The following is a 26,293-nucleotide window of genomic DNA, read 5'->3' as shown; positions in this document are numbered from 1 at the left end:
TCTCTGTCAGCTCGCCGTCTTGCACTGTCAGCCATGTGTGCGGGTGTGTGTGTGTGTGGGGGGGGGATTTGTATGAGACTGACTCAAGCATGGCATGAGACAATTCAACGCTTGTTGAACCCCTATGTGTTGCTCGTGTATGTTTATATTAAGTTTGAAGGCAGGATATGCTAGATTTACTTACTGTAGTAGTTTCACCAAGCTCAAAGCTCAAACTGCCAGTGAATGCACTGTACAACGAGGTCTGTGGTGTGGAGAGGGTATCACAGTTCATCAGGGGGAAATGAAAACGCATCGCATTTGAAATTAACCATCATATGTTATCATGCGGTTAAAAGAGCCAATCTACAAGCTCTCAAGCCGTCACATCGCGATGTGTTGTGAGCTTATAGATTTTTGTCTTTAGTTAGACTGATAAGATTTATTTAGATGGCGTGCAGAGAGACGGGAAACCCAGCGCAGGGAGATGGCAAACGTGAGACATGACGGGAGTCGGATTCTAACTCGGGTCCTGGTGATTCAAAAGGAGCCTGGTGTTGACAAAGACTGGAATGTGATTCTGAAAGGGCAGAGCACCTGTAGACCGCAGACATTTGCATAAATGTTTGTGGTATGGAGACAGAGTAGATGAGAGGCTTTGCTGATTGCCGTCAATTAATTTGAGGTCGAGAAGCAGATTGTCTTGCCTGGTTCACAGTTTGTATATCAATACCTCGCCAGCTGTCCTTGTGAGCCCTCGTTGGCGAACCCATAGTGTAATTTTGGGATAGGGTTAGAGAGAGGGATGTCTGTGACTCACTTGTTTTCTTTTCTTTGTCAGGCGTGTGTGTGTGTGTGTGTGTGTGTGTGTGTGTGTGTGTGTGTGTGTGTGTGTGTGTGTGTGTGTGTGTGTGTGTGTGTGTGTGTGTGTGTGTGTGTGTGTGTGTGTGTGTGTGTGTCACCAACTAGCCCTGTGACACAAACATTGACAGCAGTCAACAACACCTGTGAATGTGCGTGTCACCACTAGATGCCTCAGGTGCTGAGAGGCTCCAAGGGTAACGTATTTGTGTTTAAGCTGTAGCATGTTATTTGTTTGCAAACATAAAATACAAGCGCCAATGCCACAAATATCTCCGGAGGTCTACAGGACCCTAACCCAACCCTATTAATTACAGAAATATAACGGCATTATAATATTACTGAATTAACCTCACAAACGTTTTCTTGTTTCGTGTGTGTGTGTGCGCGCGCGTTCGCATGCACGTGCATGCATGTGTTCCCTTGCATAATTAAGCCATTAGCTGCAATTGAATGTTTGTTATTGTTGAGCCTGGTTCTGGGATCATAAATATGATTTGGTTTGGGAGAAACCGAATAACAAAGAAGCCACTTGAAACAGCGTTTTATTGGCGAGAGACGGCCAGAGCAGCCCACATATCTTAGACTGATCACAGGCTTTTTTCATTTTCTGATTTCATTACGCTCGCTCGTAAAACTGTTTTCAAGCTAATTAGCCAAGACAAACATACTACGACCCCACCCCCTTCTCTCTCTCTCTCTCTCTCTCGCTTTGTCCCTCTAAACCACACATACTGTACAAGCAATACGCATACACGTGCAGAAGTGTGTATGCATTATACCGACATGCTCAGTATCTTTTCTACGCATTGTCTGTCAGTCATACTTTACAACCTCCAGTCACAAACAATACCTCCGCTGTGAGTCAGCCAGACACAGACTGTAGCCAGTACAGCTGTAGGCAACAGAACAGGGATACTTAGCAAAGAGGACACATTAAACCAGCCTGGTTGTGTAACACCTGAGAGAGATGTACGCTGTCTGACTCACCCCCAGGCACATATATACACACACGCGCGCGAGTAAACATAATCATAAGCAATGGAAGGTAGCATTCAAAAACAAATACACTCACTCTCTCTCTGTCTATCTCTCTCTCTCACACACATACACACACACACACACACGGTACACTGTTTATATCTTAAAATAGCCCGTCGTCTCAGTGTTAAGGTTTGGCTCGGCGGCCTGTTTTCGGACCTTCGCTGCAGTCTGCACATGAGCATGTTTATTTGTCTGTGGGAACGCGTTGCACTCTGTCAGGTCACTGAGGTCAGCCGGTTTAATCACAGCAAAGGCCTGTGTGTGTGTGTGTGTGTGTGTGTGTGTGTGTGTGTGTGTGTGTGTGTGTGTGTGTGTGTGTGTGTGTGTGTGTGTGTGTGTGTGTGTGTGTGTGTGTGTGTGTGTGTGTGTGTGTGTGTGTGTGTGTAACAAGCACATGCTGGGGTTGAGTGGACGTCAGGCCAGTGTGCGTGCAGTAGCTATGTTGGGCCCTGGGTGGGGGTGACGGAGGGGTCATGTGTGCTGACCCTGCTGGTCAACCAGTCATGGTCACTCTGTCTCTGGCGTATCAGGCTCCACAGTAAATATTTAGCTTCCAAAAACAGAACCCTAGTGCTCAAAATAGACGCAAATCATCTATTCTCTCGCTCTCCGCTGAACGTGCTTGAAGGACAATGCCACATGCCGAAAGGAGGGAAGAATACCACAGCTTTTTACATGTTAATTATTTTGTTCTGTTTCTGTGGTTGTTGTTTTCACTGAGTCAGTACTTTCTGTGAGATTTTGTGCTTATTTGGGATTTTCTCTTATCTTTTGGCACTTTTCTCCCACATCCCCACTGTCTACTAAAGGTCTATAAATAATATACCATAAATAAATAAAGGTAATATCTGTCCTCTTCTATTCTTAATTCCCCCCCCCCCATCTCCCAGAGCAGCAAAGCACAGAGCTGTGGATGTCAGAGTCACTTTATAGTGGGCAGCATCTCATCTCATGTGCTAACAACATGTCTAAGTTCCTACTGCACAGTGAGATGAGTCCGACCGCCAGCTGGAGATGGGTGGGAAGCATTGAGAAGCTCTGATGTTTTGCACCAGTACTTTTAATGTCATCCTCCTTCTGCATAATGGCAGTGAACGTCTCGCGTACGTCGACTAGTCCTGACTTGCGGCGCTGTCACAATAACCTGTGTGACTTGTTGGTTGCTGTGTCGCTCGATCGACATTTAGACTGATGAGTGCTGACATGAACTCATGCACTGTGTGTGCGCTTGTTCTCTCTCTTTCTTTCTTTCTCTCTCTCGCTCTCTCTCTTGTTCTTGCTGTCATGGTGTGGACAGCAGCAGATAACGAATACTATTTGTGTTACTAGCTGTGACTAAAATAGCCATTAAGAAAAAGTGGAGGCCGAGCAGTCGAGCGCACGCTGATGCAACGAGAGGGTCCGCTGGTGGTCCTGTACGTGTCTGCGAGTATGTTCAACATGTCTACGTGAGAGAGAGTGTGTGTGTGTGTGCGCATGTATGTGATCAACATGTCTACGTGAGAGAGAGTGTGTGTGTGTGCGCATGTATGTGATCAACATGTCTACGTGAGAGAGTGTGTGTCCGTGTGCATGTCAGCACTTGTCGTGTCAAGCTGGTCCCCTGACCCCTAGACAAGGCCGGTCTTCACACACACACACAGACACACACACACACCCACACACACACACACACACACACACATCATACTGAACAAATGGCATACACTCAACAGTGGTGTCTTATCGTTTAGTCGATATTTGGGAGAATGGTGGAAGTTAATGTTTATCTTGGTACTTGTTTAATTTTCGCCAGTCATTAATAGCTAATGGTTAATGGTTAAATATTTGACAATCTTTTCAAGGGGACCTCTGTTTTCCATAATTGATGGCTCTGTCCAAACACTATGTGTTTGTGTTGCTGTGTGTGTGTGTGTGTGTGTGTGTGTGTGTGTGTGTGTGTGTGTGTGCGTGTGCGTGTGTTGTGTGCCCTCCAGGCACACAGACCAAGTAAGGTTTTGGTTCAAGGATCATTTCCTAATTACAGCGCTGGTCAGAGGTAATTACAACCTTAGATTAAGAGTCGTTTCTCTTTTTTTTTACGACCTCGCTGAAACGCACCAATTAGTGGTGGCTTTTGGGATGCGCGCCCTCGCTCTCATCCTCTCGCTCTCCACTGTGAAACCCCGAGTGTTCGTTTAACTCTGAGAGCGTCAAAACGGACCCGTGAGGGTCCGTTTTTACACACTCAGAGTTAAACGAACACTCAGTACTTTACTGTGGTACTATGTTTCCATTGCCAGATTATTGGTCAGAGACAGTTTTTGGAATTCTTCTTTTTTTTGTGTGTGTTTTGGCATTTTCCAGGGATTTCCAGACAGCGGAAAAAGGGGAGGGGTAGAAGATGAAAGAGTAAGTAGATTGCTATCAGAAGGTTTGAGACAGACCCTCCCTCAAGTTAAATGAACAGTCGCTGTTTCACTGTCGCACCGCCTTTCACTCTGGACATCTGCTTTTTTGAAGGCAGACAAAAAAGCTGACCAAGAAGGAGCATGCACGTGTGTGTGTGTGTGTGTGCGTGTGTGTGTGTGTGCGTGTGTGTGTGCGCGCGTCTGTGCAGAGGACAGCAGTTATTTGGGTTTTTTTCTGCGCTCAAGCTGGGGGCCACTCCAAAAGTCCTCTGATCCTTTTCGCGTGTGCGTGTATATTTATGCCGGGTTTTTGAAGTGGTTCTTCTGAACGCATCATTTGGCTGCATCGGCGAGCTCTTCTTCAATTTAGCTTGGCAGGCGAACGGGCTGGGGTTTGCCTCCGCATACCGCTCGGTCAGCATTGATGTGTGTGAGGCTCTCTGGCCCTTTGAAGCCGGGGGCTTTATTTAAGACGCCTATACCCCGAGTCAGACGCTCTGACTCGGCGAACGCCCCCGCTACCAGACTCCCGCACTGTGCAACACCTTGACTGTGGCGTTCAACTCAACTCAGAAAAAGACATTGACAAATCTAGCTAAATAATTATTGTCCTCTCTCACATATACTCAGGGCTAACTGGGACGAGACTCCACTTTCACATGACCTTGACCAAACACACACACACACACAGCTACTTTCTGCCTTGTCAACTCTCCTCCCCCTGCCCGCTGTGTGAGTCCTCCCCTCCTCTCCTCCCTCCCCAGGCCTCCTCGCCTCAGCACCTGACTTTTAACCCTCTAATCCCCCCACTGCGGAGGAGTGGGATCCCTCGGACGTTGCCCCTAATTGGCATCGAGAGGGTCCGCGGGGCCACGGGCAGTACATATCTGCGATATGGAAATCCTCTGCTCTTAGCCACAGAGAAGAGGAAGACGGCTGAGCTGTTAGCAACGTAGTGTTTTAATAGGCACACGTACTGTACACACACACACACACACACACACACACACACACACACACACACACACACACACACACACACACACACACACTCCCACACATAACGAGGACCTGTGAAATATCCAACATTAACTTCAATAATCTAAATGACAGCTAAAGTAGAGCATATCGTGCAAACTCTGATTAGTAGCCTCTCTAAAACCTCTCCTTCTAAAACCCCTTTGGCACTGATAATGAAATGACAGACCCTATTACACAGAAAGATTATTAATTATAGGCTGACAGACACAATGCTTTTGCAACACATACCTGATGGCTCGCGTGGTTTCGACAACGTAGGGCCAAACAAAATCCTCATTATGCCAGGCTGCCAACATGAGACGGGTAATATGAGGGTGCTGCCCAAATGTAGGGAGCTGGTGTTATATTGCGTCATTACTAGGCTATAAAGCTTAAATCCTGTAACCTTAGCCCTTAATGTTGGTATAGTGCAGGCTAGGAGGATGACACTCTTGCCTGTGTTTACTTTGGAATCAGAAAAAGTAACTGTGTGTGTGTGTGTGTGTGTGTGTGTGTGTGTGTGTGTGTGTGTGTGTGTGTGTGTGTGTGTGTGTGTGTGTGTGTGTGTGTGTGTGTGTGTGTGTGTGTGTGTGTGTGTGTGTGACTGTGTGTGAGCAGCAAGTGGAGTGACAGAAGGCCTGTGTTTAATTGTTTTAATTGTGTTAAACAGCAGAGGCCTTGACCATGCCTCACCTCCATGAATACCCAGCCACAAGAGAGGTCATGATGGGGCAGGGATAATCCAACCACTGTGTATGGGTGTTTCACTGCCTTTACACACACACACACACACACACACATTTCATCTGCTCAAGCCATGTACCAACTCGCGTTTTGAAAAGAAGCACGCGTAAAAAAAACGTGTGCTCTGCGATGCTTTAGGGAACAATGTTTCTGTCTTCTCAGTCCTTGGATGACATTTGGCCTTTTAACCCATTAAGACCTGAAGCCGATTCTACAAATGTCTTTTTCATGTCAAGGACCCCCAAAACGATATGAATTTGGCCGCGAACCCCCATCTCAAAATATTTTGTTCCAGGGACCCCCAAGAAGCAAAGATTTGAGTTCGCTTTAAAATAATATATATTCAAAGATTTGCACACATTTTCACGATTTTTCAAAAATAGCAGATCTACAAGCTCGTAGCGCGGCACTCGTGCCGCGCTATGAGCTTGTAGATCTGCTATTTTTGAATAGCTAAAGTGTAAAATAATTAATTTTAACTCAAATAAAAAATGACACAGATGCGTTCCAGGTCTTAATGGGTTAACTTGATTTGTTGTGTCTCTTTTGCTGCTATTCCCTTGCACACACGGCTCATCACATCAGATTATTGTTCATCGTCTCACCCTCTATCTGTCAGCAGTAAGACGTGGGGGTGAGTGCCTCTCTGCCAACAAGTCTCTGTACAAACACTGGCTACAGACAGCTGGGTAGATAGCGACCCCGCGGGCAGACAGCTTGGAGTCGGAACATCTTCATCTTTAGGACCTTGGTTGTAGCGTTATCTGTATTTGTTCCACTACTGCATACCTTACAGTGTCACCACCTATAGCACCCTTGTACCCCGCTACTACGTGCCAAAAAATAACCGGAGAGGCAGAGACTGCTCCAATTTAAAAAAAAAGAGGAATTACTAGACTCCTGTGGGCTGTTGTGCTTCTCTCAGTAATAGAACAAATTGCCTCTATTGTGTGCCATCACTGACACAGTAGCGCCTACTATAACATAATGACAGCCTGTAGTGAAACACATGGTGCAGGGAGTTAGCTTCAAGCGGCAGGAGGGGTTAATAGCGGGCTATTGGAGTAGGTTACACTGTCTGTTTTAGCCCATTGAGACTTGGAACGCATCTGTGTCATTTTTTTATTTTAGCTAAAAAAGCATTATTTTACACTTTGGCTATTCAAAAATAGCAGATATACAAGCTCATAGCTATTTTTGAAAAATCGTGAAAATGTGTGCAAATCTTTGAATATATATTGTTTCAAAGCGAACATTTTTAACTCAAATCTTTGCTTCTGGGGGTCCCTGGAACAAAACATTTTGAGATGGGGGGTCGGCGGCCAAATACATATCATTTGGGGGGTCCTTGACATGCAAAAGTTTGAGCACCACTGATATAGAAACATAGGTTTTTCAGAAAACTGTTGGGATTTAGAAGACATTACATTTTGTAGAATCGGCCTCAGGTCTTAATGGGTTAATAGCGGGCTATTGGAGTAGGTTACCACTGTCTGTTTTAAGCACTTTTCCCCTCCTTTGCCTGTGGACACGCGAAAGATGCTAATCTAGGTGAAAGCTTAGGGGTGTGGGGGGGGGGGGGGGGGCGGTATTGGTCAAAAGACTGTTCATGTATGGAACAAAGTACCTCAGGCATAACAGAGTTAAAAAAGCAGACTCAGTGTAGCGGTAAAAGGAGATAAGAAGTTGTCCTCGTCCACTGATAGGTGGATAGGAGATTTACTCTTTTAGGAATTTGACCTCATTATGCATTTCGGGTTTTTATGCTCTGAAGAACTGATTTCACTTGATTTCCCTCCACACAAGATTAGACATCTGAGCAAAAATGTTTGCATCGACTAATGCACCGCAGTCAGTAATGTAAATTCAAAATTCATTTAGGTTCATGGCTTTTTATGTTGTGAACTTATATATGTATTAGAATCATACATAAAATGTCAATAATCAGTAGAAAGATAAGGTGTAGTTAGTTAGTGCACCATTCTTATTGTTATAAGCAAGCTCTAATATTATGGCATCCCAACCCAGCCATGCTAGTTGTCACTAAAATTGTGTCACCTATATATAAACACAGATACAGTAACCCATTTTATCTCTCTATTTTAATCTGTGCCAGATATACTAAAACTTAAATCAACCACAGAAGATAACAGCTATAGACCCAGGATACTTTTTTTTTTAAATACATAAAAAAAATGTATCTATTTTGCCCCGTGGCATAATGTAAAGATTTGCTTCTAATGCTGCTCTTTTATTTATAGCTACATCTAATTTAAAGGTCTGTGAAATAAACTCCACATTGCAGTATTGATACTTTCGCTCGCCCCAAAACAAGTATACCAGGTATTCACCTGGTATTCCTAAACGTAACTCCAGCAAACTAATTATGTCTAAAACCAAACCTTATTCTTAAACGTAACCTCAGTAAAACTATGCCTAAATCATTATTTCTAACCTTATCAACAAATACAAGAACCGCTGGTCAGCGAAAGAAAATGGGGGCGAGCGTGTTTTGGGGCGAGTGTTCCGGTTACCGAGCTGTTTATCTATTGAAACGACTATAGTTTGTCAACAGCGTTGCAGCGTGCACAGTGCAGTGGGCCGGTCCCTCCATGATAAACATGCATGTGTAGCCTACAGCAGTGGTTCTCAAACTTTTCCATGTCAAGGACCCCCAAATTGACACTTACTAGCCTGCGGACCGACCCCCATTTGAATTGAAAACATATGCCAGGGACCCCCGTAAGAGAAGATTTTTACGGCTCTAGCAGGGATTTTCAAGGACCCCCAGTTTGACATGCATGGCATTTCTATCTCTGGGACCCCAATTTATATAGTAAAATCAATGTTAACGTAACTCTGAGAGTGTACAAATGGAACGGGTCCATTTGGTTCCATTTTTACACTCTCAGAGTTATGGGGGTCCTTGAAAATAAGACAACCACTATGCCACACTAAATGGAACAGAGCCTTAATTAGTATCATTGGTAACACCTGTGAAGGAAGTAAGGAAGGGGCCCAATTCATTCCCAATTCCATTTGTACACTCTCAGAGTTACAGGCCCATAAGGGTCCATTTTGGTTCCTAACTCTCCATCCCCAGCTGGGGACCCCCTGGAACTCCCTCAAGGACACCTGGGGGTCCCCGGACCCCACTTTAAGAACCAATGGGCTACACTACAGTGTAACACAGTGCATGTGGGCCGGTCCCTCCATGATAAACATGCATGTTGTCCCGTGCGGTCTAGACGCTCCGCTCTGCTCGCTGCATGCACGGCGTCCTGCGGTCCAACACGCACTACTTATCCTGAGGACCGCTTCATTATGGCTTTTTAAACCCAGCGGTTCTCAAACTGTTTTCATGTCAAGGACCCCCAAAATGATATGTATTTGGCTGCGGACCAACCCCCCATCTGAACAATATTTTGTGCCCAGGGATTTTTCAAAAATAGCAGATCTACAAGCTCATAGCGCGGCACTTGGTGCCGCGCTATGAGCTTGTAGATCTGCTATTTTTGAACAGCCAAAGTATAAAATGTGTTTAAAGTGGTCATTTCCCCCTGGTACCCACCCAAGGACCCCTGATCACCAATGCTGTTGTTTCCTGTCACATATCGATTCTTTTTTCTGGACGTTTGTATTGCTAAGGCACAGACAGTATAGACTATCCTGTTCATTTTGACAGCGTTTGGGTGTATTTCCATGCAGTTCTTCAGTCACTGCGGTGAGAGGCTGTGTCTCTGTCTCTCTCTGTGCCCGGACTGGGTGCACGATCACCCCGCAGACAACTCCTGTCAAACAGCCTGCCCTGGACGTGATGTAATAATAATAATAATAATAATAATAATAATAATAGATTTGATTTGCAACGCACTTTATATTTGAACCAAATCTCAAAGTGCTACATTAAAAATAATTTAAAATAATTATAATAAAAACAATTAAATGAATAAAATTCAGATCAATTGATGATCAACTATACACAGCTAAGAAAACGTTTGTGTTGATCGCATTATTAAAACGAAAATCTACAAAAACTAACATCTAAAGTAAACTGTAGATTTTATTCTTTGTGATAACGTGTACTGCTGAAACGTTGTTCCTGAATCCCAATATAGTCTAACCTACTATTAAAGTTAATTGCAAGCGAATAAATCAGTGTACGCCGGAGTCTATATCTCTACAACATTGTATTGTTTTAAATGAAGTATGTAAATAGCTATGATTTAAATAAGGTGGTGTTTACTTGAGTCTATGTTCAATCTGTTAAGTGACAACAACACAATTGGTCTCAATTTACGCACTCCATGTGATCAATGACAAGAAGGCTGAAGGTAGATCGCAGTTTTATTCCAAATGAAACGTACAGCATTTGATCGATCTATAACAGGGGATAAAGGTCTTACCCGGTCTGATCGCGCTCCAAGTCCGTAATCGATCGCGTGTTTTATCCAAGTGGGAGAGCGATCAGAGAGAGAGAGAAAAAAGCTCTCAAAAGTAACTCAACAAGTATAGTCCCGTAAGTTTTCCTTGGGCGCTCTGTCCAGAGTTTCTGTGCGCATAATAAGAAACGCGTCTCGGTCTCTTCTCTTCATCAAACGACCCCTCGGGTTCTATACGGATGGGTCGAAACCTCCACGTCGAGGAATGCGCTCTCAAGTGTCCAGGCAGGAGCCCCGTATGCGTTCGCTCGCTGACCCTGAAACAAAAGCGGTTTATTGGCGATCCCAGTCGAGAGAAGGGTTTTAAGTCGAGCGATGGGAGGAGCGACGCGCACCACACGAGAGCGCTGCTCCCGTCCCGACTGACCCGAGGGCTGGGAAACACGCTCCACTCACCTTGCACCAGGGCTGGCTCTCTCTCTCTCTCTGTGTGTGTGTGTGTGTGTGTGTGTGTGTGTGTGTGTGTGTGTGTGTGTGTGTGTGTGTGTGTGTGTGGAAAAAAGTGCTCAAATGTTTTTACTTAAGTAAAAGTATCAATACTGCAATGTAGAAATACTCTGTTACAAGTGAAAGTCCGGTAATCAAAATTTACTTGAGTAAAAGTATTGGTATCAAAATGTACTTAACATAGGCCTACCACAAGTAAAAGTACTCATTATGCAGAATGTTACATTTCACAAGTTTTCAAATGTGTAAAATATATAAAAAATCTTTGAAAATAGCCGATCTACAAGCTCACAATGCGTCAAATAGCGACGCATTGTGAGCTTGTAGATCGACTATTTTCAAATGGCCGGAAAGTATATAGGGCTGAAGTGGTTAATGTATGTTTTTTAATAATAATCAAAATCTACAAAGTAACTAGTAACTATACTTTTCAAATAATTGTAGTGGAGTAAAAGTACAATATTTGCCTCTGAGATGTAGTGGAGTAGAAGTAAAAGTACTGAAAATACTCCAAAGTAAAAATACCTCAAAATTGTACCTAAGTATTTGAGTAAGTGTACTTAGTTACTTTCCACCACTGGCTGTGTGCGCAAGACAACAAGACAAGTTCATAGATTCCAAGCACTGCTTCAGTTTCATTATCTAAAAGCCTATACCTGCAGGACCTGTTCTTTATACAGGGCAAATGTTTCCTCATCAAGCATGCGGTTTCATTCTGTAAGCTGTAGTATCTGTTGCATGCACTTGAATGCACTTTATGGCTGCATTTGTGTTATGCACTACTTTATTTCCATGACTGCTCTATAATGTCTATTAATTTAAACATTATTTATATCATTTAGTTAACGCAAGTCATACAATCAGTCTCAGGGGCAACTTCAGGTGCAGAATAAAAAAATAAAATAAAAATAAAAGCAGGTCAATGAAGGACATGTCATGAGCCAAAACATAAAATTAATAAACAAAATACAATACAATAAAACACTAATAATAAAAATATGAAGTACTGAAAGTACAAGACAAACTAAACACACTAGATAAAAGCCAAGCTTTTAAAAATAATGTACACGCTCCCTCACCTCCTCCGGCAAGCCGTTCCACAGACTATAGGGCCATAGTGGCTAAAAGCAGCCTGGCTGTGGGTCATTAGAGCAGACCCTTGGAAAAACCAGGAGACAACCACCAGAGGACCTGAGGGATCTAGTAACATAACTGCATGTGTCCTCAACACATTGGGCTCCTAACGTATTTTTATGTGACAGCCAGTATGTCCAAGACAAAATGTCCCTAGGGACAAATAAACGTAACCTTGAACTATATTTTTTTCTCTTTTCTTTAGGAAGGAGGGGCTTGTTATAAAGGCATTGTTTTAAGATATAGAACAGGAATTAGAAAAAATATGTTAACAAGAAGATTCAAACACTGAATGCGCGAAAAGCAACAGATGTATGATTAGCCTACTCTTAATTCTCCAAAGTGTCGTCACCTTATTACATATGGCCACTGATACAGATGAGACCGTGTCAGTGAGCGTGCGAGACGTCCCCAGCCTCACCTCTCACATTCGCACATATGGTCGCCTAATTCGCGGAGGCATCTTCAAGCTGAGAAAGCTATTGAATACTTCCTCCCACCAGTGATAAAATACCCGTCAGCAGCTGGCAGCCTATTTTAACGCCGGCCATAATGGTTTCCCCCCCAACGAGACGCGGTAAGGGGATAGCTCTCGGGGAACCGTGTCACCTCCGTCGTGCACTTATAGCCACAAGTCTCCCCGTCAACCATGACGGCACTAATGCCAATGTGCGATTCTACCGTCAGGCACTGAGTGCCAAATCATTCCAAATATTGAAAGAACACCCCGCCTATCGTCTCCAGGGCTCTTAATCACTTAAACCCTCTAGTCTTAGTGAAACGGACCTGAGAGTTGCAACTGCACTTGAACCGTTTTTTTTCCTGTCTACTCCAAATCTCTTCACCCAAAATAGCCGATCTACAAGCTCACAGCTTTTGCCTAATAACCTTGCTGCTTGCAGAGCTGCTTGGTGTCCGCTTGTTGACAGGGGACTGTAAAAAGAATTGAACCAAGTCCAAGTCAGTCCCTGTATAACTTAACCATGACATCACGTATGCCGGAGCTGGAGGTGACACCGGCAAAGGCGAGATCGAACAAACAGACGTCTCTCTGGCTCCTATAGGCCCTCAGGTGTGCCTTTTGGAAAGCCCATTTCCCCCTCCTTGTAGTCAACGGCCGGAGAATGAGCGCTTTTGTTCCAGCTCTCGAGCCACGCTTGTGTATTTTTGCTCGGTTTACTTTATGATGGCAGGCTACACGCAGGTCTTTGGCTCTTTGTCACTCTGTCTCTCACTCTCTTTTTCCTGCCCTCTTCTCTCCCTCCCCTCTCTCTCTCTTTCCCTCTTTCTTTCTATCAGAGTGCTCTCCTCCAGCTCCTACTGTAAAGAGTTATTATCTAACGGACAAACTTGCACTATACCATCTGCAACACATTACAGTAAATTGCAGGAATAGAGGAAGGATTTCACGCGTGTCCGGCGGGTTCCAGATGTAACCCCCGCGCAGTCGCAGCCGCAACTGAGCTTTGCAGTATGTGTTTGTAAGAATATAAATCTTCTACCACAATTCACACGTTGGAATAAGCGCAAAGCTAACGCCATTGCTCACATCACACATGCACGCACGCACGCGCACACACACACTCTCTTCATCCACCATCCTCTTCAAATAACAGTGCTAGTTGTGCAGACTGTGGGCTGAGGTCATCCAAGTACATGGTGTGTGTGTGTGTGTGTGTGTGTGTGTGTGTGTGTGTGTGTGTGTGTGTGTGTGTGTGTGTGTGTGTGTGTGTGTGTGTGTGTGTGTGTGTGTGTGTGTGTGTGTGTGTGTGTGTGTGTGTGTGTGTTCGTGTGTTCGTGTGTTCGTGTTCGTGTGTGTTCGTGTTCTAAGGCCGACGTCGCCAGGCCCAGCCTTGTATGTCCATATTTCACCTTTCACCAAGTTTTGTTTGTAAATTATGTTTGCCCTACTTTGTTGTACAAAAGTGTTGCCCCAAAGGTAGGGAAAATAGCTGACCAACAAGTTCACAACGTGTCGCATCGTGATGCGCTATGCTAAGCTATTTTACCGACTTTAGAAACATTGTGAAAGTGGTCGAATGTGGCTGTGGCTTTTATCAATCAATATTTAACTAATGAAAAGCATTTGCTTGCGACTAAATAATAAACTACATTGGGTCCACTGGAACACAGGTTCTTTTTTTCCGTAGCTTTGAAAAGTAACGTTTCGGGGATATACAAGGTTTCTGCCTCGACAGCACCAATGTGTTGATGGCTGGACAGCTAAACGGCAGCAGCAGTCAGCTCTCGCTGCACGGACCACTCCGTTGTTTACAGTAACGGCCGGCCGGGCGACCCGAAGGCGTTTTTGGTCAGCGGAGTAAATCATAGTTTCGTCGTGGCCTGTAATAACATAACTGCATGTGCCGTCAGCACGTTGAGCTCCTAATCATGCTGGTCCAATAAAAGATGGCGAGGCAGAATCCGGCCCGTTCTGTAACACGGCCCGGGGGAGCCAGTAAAATACTGGCTTGGGACCGAGCCAACTGCTGCCTGCTAAGAGTTTAAGGCGAGAGACACTTAGCCTGCGCCGCACAGCACTCTGCTTTTATTTGTAGTGGGGCTGACGTTTTCATGCACCTATAGCATGGGTTTTCAACTGGTGGTCCGTGGACCACTGGTGGTCCGTGAAGGTATTGCATGTGGTCCCTGACCCTGCATTTAGTAATGTAGGAAAATGAAGATTTGTATGTTATTTTATATCTCAGTTAAATAATGACTGTTAAAGGAGTAGTTCACCCAAAAAAATACTTATTTGCTATCAATTGCACACCCCATGAAGCCTTGAATTCATGGATTTTTTTTGTTTTTGTTGCATTCCTAAGCCAATAATTTGATGACCGGGTGTACTTCCAGTAGGAGACACAGATTATCTACTTTGTGTCTCCAACATTACCCGGTAGGAGACGGGAATCAAATTATTGGCTTAGGAATGCGACAAAAAAAAATAAAAAAATTTAAGGCTTCATGGGATGTGCAATTGATAGCAGATAAGTCATTTTTTAGTACCTATAGTACTATACCTTTAACTCATCTCTGTATGTTAAGTGCAGTGCGTATGCTGACAAATATTTAGTCAACTTTCATCACATCACTCTTTCTCTGCGAGTCCCTTTTCTAACGAGATCTTAATCCCTCCCTTATCTTTTATCTGACTCCCATTCCTCACATCCTTGCTTTGTCCTTTTATTCTCCTCCGCTACGGCGTTTTACAAGCTCAGACTTTTATTTCATTTTCAGCTCATAAGTACACGAGATCTCCGTATGGGGAGTTTTGTTTTTTTCAAGTGCCGTGTTCAAACGTTTAACTCTTTAAGACCGGGAACGCATCTGTGTGTCACTTTTAGATTTCGTTGGGCTATTCAAAAATAGCAGATATACAAGCTCATAGCGCGGCACCGAGTGCCGCGCTATGAGCTTGTAGATCTGCTATTTTTGAAAACTCATGAAAAATTGGCGGACATTTGTAACTCAAATCTTTGCTTCTGGGTGTTCCTGGAACTAAATATTTGACAAATGTTCGCTTTAAAAAATATATAATCCAAGATTTTGGCACGAATTTTCACAATGTTTCAAAAATAGCAGATCTACAAGCTCATAGCGCGGCACTCGGTGCCGCGCTATGAGCTTGTATATCTGCTATTTTTGAATAGCCAAAGAAATCTAAAAATGACACACAGATGCGTTCGCGTTCGCGGTCTTAATGGGTTAAAAGAGCAAGAGAGAGAGAGAGAGAGAAGCACATGTTACGACGCTCATAATAAAACACAGCTGGAGAAAAGAGCTAATAATTGCAAAGTCCAAAATGTGCAATCAGGTTCCAGTGTTATCCTGGCTGGACACCACATCACTTACATAGGCGGGTGGAGGAAGCTCTGAAAGCGTCCAAACCACAGACGAGTTGGATCCAGGGTCTACTGTTTGAACTGTATCTCCATCCTTCCCTTCACATGCATGTCTCCCTCTGTGTCTTCAGCTTCATTTCACTCACATGTGCTCAACAGATAAATTAGCTCATCCTGACAAGCTTCAAGAAAGACAGGATCTGATAATAATATGTGATATTTTGTATCATATATTTTTTTATCTGTGTCCTTATTGTTTTCCATTATTCCCCCATCATGGTCCTAGTAACATCCATAAACCACACTTATTTGACTTAAAGGTACTTATTTACTTTGGTTAAAATTAGTGTTAAATAGCTCTATATTCTGATAGTACTCATTGCTATAGAGTGTTTGTTCAGTAAAAGGAGTCTCCCATGTCTCTCTTTATTAAACAGAAAATGCATTTTCAGTGCTCTCTCCTGATTGGCTTAAATTTCGTTACCGACCTGAAAATGTACTATATTCTTTTTACTAAAGAGCTGGAAAGACCCCTGTGACCGACCAAACGCTCTGTAGCAATGATTACTATCAGAATATAGTTTGTTTTTTTTGCAAACAAATAAAATGTCATTTATTTAATTCTGTCTTTATTTTATTTATTTTGTTATGGATAAAGAAGGCAACAAAATCAATGGTTCCATAGCAACAATATTTGTCCAAAGACAACATTAATAGAAAGGAACGTCAATACCTGCCCTAGTATGTTCCCATTTAATCACAATCAATACGTCCTAAAAGAAGGTAATGAAAAGCACATGCACACCCTGGACCTGCCTGTCATTTTCTAACTGGTTATCTTACCCCAGAGATGAGCCCTGACCTGACCTCTAACAGCCCCTCTGGATTCTGACAGTTTGATGCTAAGTGGAAGGCTGTTCCTCCCTGTATTAACCACTTAAACCCTATATGCTTCGTTGACTGGAGTTTATACTAGGCCCCTCACCCTCTACACCAAATCTCTTGTGCTGAAAAATAGCTGAAAAATCAGCACCACGAAATTTGGTGCAGATTGCTGCACATCGTTCCAGTGGTTTGAAAGATTAGCCAATGACTGACTCTCTCTCTCACACACACACACACACCCAAAGTTAGTTATTATTTCAAATAATGGTTGGTACTTTGAATGAAACACACGTGCACACACACACGCAGACCATCTTCCAGACAGCTCGGCCCTTACTGTGCCACGGTGTAAAAAAGAAAAAGAGCTGTTCACTACTACACTGGCACCTCGCGTGAGCACACACTCTCCCTGCTGTTGTGACCATGCTGAGAACATACCATGCTGCATAATAGTGTAGTAATAATACGCATATCTGCTGTACATGTTGGTTGAGGTGCCCACAGGCCCCACAGCACATGACCCGCCTGCCAGCGGTGTCGCTCGGTCACGGGACAAAACCTAGCCTGGCCGTCTCCACCTTATACAGTAAAACCCCTCCCTCTGTACGCACGCTCCCCATACATACATTCAGAGCCATTTGAGATTTGCGTAATCTGCGTTCACTCCACCGGGCCAATTATTTCACAGCAATGGTGGATCATGTAAACGAAGAATATTCCAATAATATTCGATATTCAGTCATTTATGACCAAAATCACCTTTCAGTTGATTGTGTTTGGGTGTGCTGTATAATAGGCTCTATGCACAGCAGCCATATTATGACTTCATTCACAGGTGTTACCAATGATACTAATGAAGGCTCTGTTCCGTTTAGAGTAGCACAGTGGTTCTCAGACTTTTTAATTTCCACGACCACCATAACTCTGAGAGTGTAGTGTGGAACCAAATGGACCCTTACGGGTCCATTTGGTTCCATTTGTACACTCTCAGAGTTACACACCCGCAAGAGGCCATTTGGAACCCCCTCAAGGAACCATGAGGGTCCCTGAACCCCAATTTTAGACCCACTGGTGTAGCAGAGTGTGTCCAGTGAGCCAACATGCACAACATCAGCACCCTGACTCTGTTTGACCAGAATGGAACAGAGCCTTCATTAGTATCATTGGCAACACCTGTGAATTTCTTCACAGGTACATGATCCACCATGACCTGTGATGATTCAGACCCCGCATTGACTGCAGCTCTTTCTTTCTTAATGGCCCTGCACACATCCATACGTCCAGACGCACATGCCGGTCTGAGGTCTGCATGTTTTATATTGTTTGCAGCATTCCAGTGGGTTTACACCAAGATAAAAGGGGAGGAGCAGGGGAGTTCCGCTGTCAGAACAAGGCCAGTGTCCTCCCTGGAGGAGTGAGGAGGTGCAGGATTGGAGGAGCAAAGAGGACTGCCAAATCCTGGTCAATTTCACTCTGAGACTGTGCAAATGTCCACATTTGTACAAGTCTCAGAGTTACAAAGGCATACATTAACAGAGGATCCCCTCTCTCCTCTCTGAGGATTTTAATGTGTAGTGCAATGCAAATTCCCATGTGTCAAATTAGGGACCCTGGTGGCTCAGCCAGTTAGTGCACAGACCTTGTGCACCTTACTATGCACCCTTGGTTACCTGTCTCTCTTCACCTATCTGAAATAAAATGGCAAAAGAATACATTTAAACATTTTATTGAAAATGTCTGGCACATAATGCCATCCTCTATGCCAGACTCAACAACATACAAATATAAAAATAAATAAATAATACATTCAAATTGAAGTACTTCTGTTCACAAATACACAAGCATACTTAAAAGTGCAAAGCAAATCGCTCTGTGCCTTTAATTGCAATTTGTATTTGCATGGTGCATGGAATTAATGTCTGATTTACTAAGGCAGCAGCTCATCTCGCATCAATCACCGCACTGAACCTTGCCTTCTGGTAATTTATGCATGCAGTGGAATTTTGGGATTTGGAACCTCAACCAGCACATGAATAAAAAGAAAAAGCTACATTCAGTGTTGCTGAAATTGATTAAAAAAGTTACAGAACACTGAAACATTTTGAAGGAACGCAAAGTAACTCCAACCGAGAGAAATTTAACAACTATTGCTCATAAAATAAATGCAGATAGGAGTCACTAAACGAGTGCCTGAAAACAGATTGTGGGACAAGGAATTGGTGCTTTTTTCCATACTGCTTGTTTTATAAAGCTCCTGTTTAGTGCGTTGAATGTTCTCATTGTGGGGAAACGTTTGTATCTGCAGCGTTCCCCTGTGACGGGCACCACAAAGTGTGCTGTTCCACATATAGTGCTACTGCAGATACTATTCATCCACATGGGATAATTTTGTATATTGCCATGATGGTATGGGAACATAGTGTTGGAGGTTCATGGTTGTCAAGGTTGTCTTGATCTGATTGATATTCAAATGATATTGGAGGCTTACAATTCTGTGATATACGTGTATATTTGTTTTTTTGTCTATGATGCAAAAAAGAAAACAAACACAGTGTGAGAGAGAGGGATGTTCTCGGAGCCCGTGCAGGCTCTGTGTGTGTGCGTGCGTGGGGTGCTCATTTATGAGTAAATCTATTTCCATATCTATGCGTGTGTGTTTGTGTGTGTACACATTTCTGACCCTGTGTGTGTGTGTGTGTGCCCATCCGTCCCCTGTCGAGGACTGTAAATCTCCCTGTCACATATAAACGCATCAGCAGGGACTCCAGTATGTGTGGGCTGTCGTGAGACTGTACCCTCCCGCGCTCCCCCACCCACTAGGCCTGCTCTTCCCACAGCCTCTCAGTCACCAGCAGGCAGTCGCTCACATTCGTGGGAAGCAGCACCACAGAGATGAGGAGAAACCTGGAAAGCGCGAGGAGAGAGGAGAGGCCAGGAGGACAGAATAGAGGGTTAATTGGTGGAGCCAGGAAAGTGATGTGAGGGTGAAAATGTGGAGTGATTATATCGCTGCCGTCGGGCAGAAACCTCTTATATCCATATTTTAATAATAATGAAGGTCCTACTTGATCACTCTACAGCGTCACACAAAACCATCACAAGTAGCAGATCTACAAGTTAGGGATCTGTTACCTTTTGGCCTATAAAGCAAACTTGAGCCACGAGAGGCACCGCAGAGCGAGCTAAAGCAAGCGAGTCGCGGTGCCGAACGTTGCAAAGTTTGCATGAGCCGACTCAGCGCCATTCGAGTTATGTACGGATAGACACAGAATCGTAAATCGTGTTTTGCCGAGAGCGTTTGCCCCAACTGCCACTCAAAGTGGCTACTGGCCAATCACAGCGCGTCCTTGCACAAGCGCACTGGCCAATCACAGCGCGTCCTTGCACAAGCGGTATAGGTTTTGAGATCACGCATCTCGTATGTCTCTCCTCTCACTCTGCCCTTGGTTTCCTGTCTCTCTACACTGAAATAAAGCCTAAAATGCCAAACATAAATACAAATAAATAAAAAAGTATATAGAATCTCTCTGTCCCTCTCCCGTCTGACCATTCTAATGGAAGCAGAAGTGGGTGCTCTTGGTTGGGTGTGAGAACCAACAGATAATGTGATACCCAAACGTGTGGGATGAGATAAGTCCTTGTCTGTCTAAACATTATTGACCAATATTGACTTTTCCCACCTGTCCACTCCCGACAGCTCGTCCCATTATAAGTCAATCTATCCCTCATAAAACCGTCTCCCTCAGAGGAACGGCGGTACAGCAATATAACATTTTATTGTCTTGTTTATCTTGTCGCGGTCTAGGTTAATTAGAGCAGGATTTGTCCACTGGGGACTTATGTGACCCAGTGGGAGCTTCAGTCTCAGGGTGAAGAGGGCTCAGGGGGGTTCTTGTTTTGACCTTTCTCACCATTTCTCTGTCATATAGATGGACCGTGTTAATGAACCTCACCCTGGTCGCACAGACAGGAATTGTTTACCCTCCATTTGTCGCCTTGTTTATTATGAAGTTGTTTTTTTTTTAAATTATTATTGTTTGGTTACTCTGGAGTCTGCCATAGAGTTTCATCACCACAGGAACAAGCTAGGAGCCCAACATTCACAGTGAAATCCTCAATGTAAATTCATCCATTTGTGAAAATGTACCAAATGGACCCTTACGGAGTGATTTGGTTACATTAAAGCTATACTAGGTAACATTTTCAAAAGAACTAAAGTTAAATTGTATCTTTTGTGAGTGGCGAATGTTTCACAACACCCACTCCATGAATTTCACCCCCGAAAGCCTTTTCCATTATATTTTCTATTGAAAGAGTGGTGGGGGCGCCCTTCCCGCGAAAATGACGCCATCCGGCCGGAAAACGGAAACGGAAATGCACCGGTTTCCTGTTTGGCCAGGAACTACCGCGCTATTAACGAAAAGGAATCTCACGCTCTTTTTAAGACATTATAGGATTTGAAGATGGAAAAACAACGGCAAAAGAAAACACAGCTCACAGTAACTAAAGCTCCACTGGCTAAGAGAAACGATCCGCAGATAGTATAAAACAATTAAAAAAAAACGCTTTTTGAAATGCTTCCGCCTTCCGGTGAAAATAAATGGAATTCTGGGTAATGCAGGACTCCGCTAAATATCTGCAATGACGGTAGTGACCAGCAGAGGTTGCTAAAAATAGCAAAAAAAAATCTAATATTTTTGGACCTACCTTGTATTGCTTTAACACACGCTCAGAGTTAAATTGAGCTCCGTCAAAAGTCCTGCCAGTTGATTACTGCAGACCTCTTTCTAGAATCCTCACACCAAACAATTCCAAATTCCACGCTGATCAACACGATTCAGCACGGTTCAGTTTGGTTCACAACCAAACCAGGCTGAGGTGGAAACACCAGCAGAACCGGTTCTCCACCGCGCCACACCGAACAGACCAAATCATAGAGAGATACAGTATACTGTAGCTCTGAGCATGGTTCACTGGGAGGTTTACTACTGTCACTGAGACGGACAGCACAGCTGGACCCTGCGTGACTCTGAGCCGAACCAGGCCATTACTGTCCATTTGTTGTTGAAAGGATGAGGAATCACTCATGAACATAATACCAGGTTTACCAGCTCTTAAAATGGAGCTAACTGAAAACATCCTTCCCTTTTAATGACCAGTATTTCCTTAATAGCCATTTAACCATCAAAGTTATTTTAAAGCATTGTATTCAGGGCTGGAGTACTCTGTATTCTGTTACTGTAATTTAGTAGCCTGTTCACGTATAGTAGCCTACAGTGATGTTATTCAGCGGTAACGGCCATTGAAGTTTGCTTTGAAGCCCTCTGCTCTCATAAGTCAATCTTTCAGAAAGTTTTCTTATAAAGAACCAATGCTCAACTTACTACTTTGGAGAGCCTCAGTGAACTGGACAGAGATGTATTCATATTGAAATAGTTACTCGGGATGCCACATTGGCCCGTTCATGGTGAACACATGTAATTCAATTAGTTACTCGTAGTGTACAAGTAGTAGTGTACAAATACTGCAAACATTTGAGCAAATCTTTGAATATATATATTTTTGAAGCGAACATTTGTAATTCAAATCGTTGCTTCTGGGGGTCCCTGGAACAAAATATTTTGAGATGGGGGTCGGCGGCCAAATACATATCATTTTGGGGGTCCTTGACTTGAAAAAAGTTTGAGCACCACTGATATAGAAACATACGTTTTTTCAGAATACTGTTGGGATTTAGAAGACATTTGTAGAATCGGCTTCAGGTCTCAATGGGTTAAGTAAAGTAAAAGTATTCTACTTGAGTAAGGGGGCGGGGGGGGGGCTTTGTTAATCTCGTGGGGGAAATGTAAAGTTTCAGCTTAAGCCAGCTGATCGCTGCTCAGATGGTGATGATGAGCACTCGGGGTGGGCGGGCCGTTGGGGGTTAAGTGCCTTGCTTAGGGACACTTCGACAGCTAGATATGGGCGGGCCTGGACGCGAACCATTGACCTTACGATTACCAGATGGCCTCTCTGCCCACTCAGCCACGGTAAGATATTCTAGTACACCGAATTACAGACCCATAAGTGTCCATTTGGATTTTGCAGTGTATGCCTGCTGGTGTTGGGTTTAATCATGGTTATCCTTCATCTATGTGACAGTTAGAGTCATCTATCTGTACTCACTCACTTTAGCTATAAGAGAGGGATTTCTCTTATCTCTCTGGCTCTGATAATGGTGATTTTAAAGGAGAGAGTGAGGGAGGGAGTGAGAAGGGGTGAGATACCAGAGGAAGAGGTTGGGGGGGTGGTGTCAGTGACCTCTGGGTCACTAGGTCACTCTTGGGATGAGCCAGAAGTGTTTTTTTCCCATGATACCACTTGAGGATGAGCGGACACATGCGTGAATCATGACTCGAGGTGAGGGATAGTGGAGTTGTACTTTCTCTCTGCTTTGTTTGTTTGTTTCGGTAACTTACATGAGTAGGCTATAGCCTTTGCACACGGAGTCTGTTGTGTATTTCATTTGACAGATGAGGGAAATCTCATTTGGTGTGCATCAATCCAATAAAAACGCACCCTTTCCGCAGGAAAAAACAACTATAATTTATGGCACGTAATACGTATCCTTCCAAAATGACGAGTGATCATTTCCAGTGATGAGTTTTCACCAGGTCAAAATAGATTGATTGTGATTCTCTTTTGATTGCTGCAGATACATGAGCAGTGGTGATTCATTCACCACAATTGGCAGCAGTCTTTGACTTGGAATCAACTCTGTTGGAAAAATGGGGAAGGAGACGTGTGTACTGGCTATGTTGTTTATCATACAACACTGAGTGCCCCGGAACAAAAACAGTGAGCATGTCAGAAGTCATCTTGTCAAAATGTAGTGTGAGTAAAAGCTGATTTTTGTGATTCGTCAGTGAGTTTTAAATCCATCCAAATAAATGCAGGAATCAGTGATTCACCATCGCAGCCACTCGCTGGATGACACTTTTGGAGTAGGTGTGCAAGAAGTCAGTTAGTTTAAAATCATCCATAATTTTGTTTTAAACAATTTCAGCACCTAGAGCTTTATTGATGTAATTGTGATAGGCTAGGCTCAATGATAGGACAGACGAAAGATCACACGGTTCTTTATGTCCAAGTAACACTGCCCACAATCCGCAAGACAACATGGGTATAATTGACGTGTTTGACGCCTCGGCATGCGTTGGCCATACTCTCCTTCTGACAGTTTAGATGTGTGACTGTACCCTTATCCTGTGTGCATCAATTAGCTTATAATGCAGACAGATATGTAGTCACACCTACTGTAGCTATGAGTCCAGTTAGTGATACTAAGGCCAGGTGTGACTGCATGCTTACAGCCACCACCCGTCCTACAGCAATATTTGAAATGTTTTACAAAGCAGCGTTCCAAAACACTGTGCTGAATGAAAATCCCCCAACAACAACAGAAAGGGAACATTAGCCCGCTTTATCGCTCGTCAAGATCGTCTCTCTCCCTCCCTCCCTCCCTTGCTCCCCCGGTGTCTTGGGCACCCTCTCTCTCTCTCTCTCTCTCTCTCTCTCTCTCTCTCTCTCGCTCTCTCTTGCTCTCTTGCTCTCTCTTGCTCTCTCTCTGCATTCTGTTATGCCAGGTATTGAGTGACAGCTGCATGCCTGTGGCTCCGTGCAGGAAGTGTTGTTTAGAGCTCAGCCATGTTCACCGCGCTCCCATCAGTTCTATGTACGCTTTAAAATCCTCTGTGCCAATTTAACTCTTGAGAGCGTACAAATGTAACCAAATGGACCCGTGAGGGTCCATTTGGCTCTCAAGAGTTACAAGTGGATGAATTAACACTGAGGCTTTGACTGTGTATTTGAACTATAAAACTATTTTAGACGTAACAAGGAAAGTATGTCGCGCAGGTCTAATCAGGTCAGCCCCGACGCCTGCTGTCAGAACTGCACACGGGGAATGTGCAAAAACATGACAAAACTAGAAAAACTGCTCCTCGGAGCACAGGTCTCCGCCAGGTCAGGTAGGTTATTGTGGCCTCCTGGTGGCGCTATAATAGGCCAATGTGAAAAGGGTGGCATTTCTTCTTAGGCCTTTCAATCGGACACTGCATTCATGATTTGAGGCATTTTGTTCCAAAAATGTGTTTTGCTAAATTAGACCTGCTGGTGGCGCTATAACAGGCCAATGTGAATGTGAAAAGGGGGGCATTTATTCCTCGGCCTAGTGGGAATCTGCATTCAAAATTTCACGGAAATTGCACACTGCGTTCATGTTTTGAGGCATTTTGTTCAAAACTGACCAATCCTGCAAACTTTGGAAGCCACTGTAAGCCAAATAGGATGGAATATGAAATATCCGACAGATCCATCAGAATCACATGACTATGGAGATGCAGTGTACCAATTTGCGTGTTTTTTGGACAGAATCTGAAGGAATAATCTCCAAAAATATATTTTACATAAGTCGGCCTCCTGGTGGCGCTGTAAAAAGCAGATGTGAAAAATGCAGTCCAGATGTTTTTGCTTGGCCTCTAGGGAGTGTGCGTGCAAAGTTTCACGCAGATCGGTGCAGTTATAGTTAAAAATGCAAATCGGCCAGTTATAGCGCCACCATGAGGCTGATTTGAAAATGTTCAAGTGGCATTTCTTCCTCGGCCTAGTGGGAATGTGCGTGTGCAATTTTATGGAAATGGCAAGCTGCGTTCATGATTGGAGGCAGTTTGTTCAAAACGGACCAATCCTGCAAACTTTGGAAGCCAACCTTAGCCAATGAGGATGCAATATGGGAAATCGGTCAGATCCGGGTTGATCACATGACTATAGAGATACTGTGTACCGATTTGCATGACGTTTGGTTAAAAGCTGTAGGTGTAATGGGAAAAAATGGGTTTTGCACAAATCGGCCTCCTGGTGGCACTATAACAGGCCCATGTGAAAAATGTGGGGCAGAGGTTCTGAATTGGCATCCAGGGAGTGGGTGTGCACAGTTTCGCAGCGACCGGGCCAACGGTGCCGGAGATTAGCTGGTAACACACGGACAGGACACACACACACGGACGGACGGAAGGACGGACGGACGGACGGAGGGTAAAACATACTCTCTCGCCATGCCTTTCGGCCTGGCGGAGACAATAATATGCCACGGGCACAGCACGGGTCCGCTGCTATGCACCACCTGTGCTGTGTGCACTGGGGCTGAGTCTTGTGTGCACATGGAAATGTGAGACAAAATCCACACGCAAGGATTTGTGTGCTGTCTTCTTCATGCATGCAACTGTACCTACTGTGTTTATTCACATTCAAATGCTGCGCTCTCTCTCTCTCTCTCTCTCTCTCTCTCTCTCTCTCTCTCTCTCTCTCTCTCTCTCTTTTCTTTTTTAAAATTTTTATCCCGCGATTTTGTAACCCTTTTTTTTCACCCGGTGCCAATTTTCTAAGTGATCCTGGGCGCTACACTCGCCCCACCAGCCTAGGGAGCCCAGGGCCGAGCTCATACCTCCTTCAATGCATGAGA

The 26,293-nt window shown here is 44.0% G+C and overlaps 2 protein-coding genes across 2 annotated transcripts in view; one reads left to right on the top strand and one right to left on the bottom strand.

Annotated features, from left to right (window-relative positions):
- vasnb (vasorin b) overlaps positions 1-10,822 on the bottom strand; it is a 32,784-nt gene extending 21,962 nt beyond the window's left edge. Inside the window, exon 1 of the mRNA XM_080446806.1 lies at positions 10,445-10,822. The gene's annotated coding sequence lies outside the window, so the exon portion shown is untranslated. The remainder of the gene's footprint in view (positions 1-10,444) is intronic.
- The window catches only part of coro7 (coronin 7), a 179,952-nt gene that overhangs the window by 117,017 nt on the left and 36,642 nt on the right, over positions 1-26,293 (top strand). The gene's annotated exons all lie outside the window — the stretch shown is intronic.

The sequence above is a fragment of the Gymnoscopelus braueri genome, assembly GCF_963280865.1.
Source record: "Gymnoscopelus braueri genome assembly, chromosome: 13".
NCBI classification, from domain to species: domain Eukaryota; kingdom Metazoa; phylum Chordata; class Actinopteri; order Myctophiformes; family Myctophidae; genus Gymnoscopelus; species Gymnoscopelus braueri.
The sequence above is the reverse complement of the archived record's forward strand: the minus strand, read 5'-3'. Positions and strand labels throughout refer to the sequence as shown.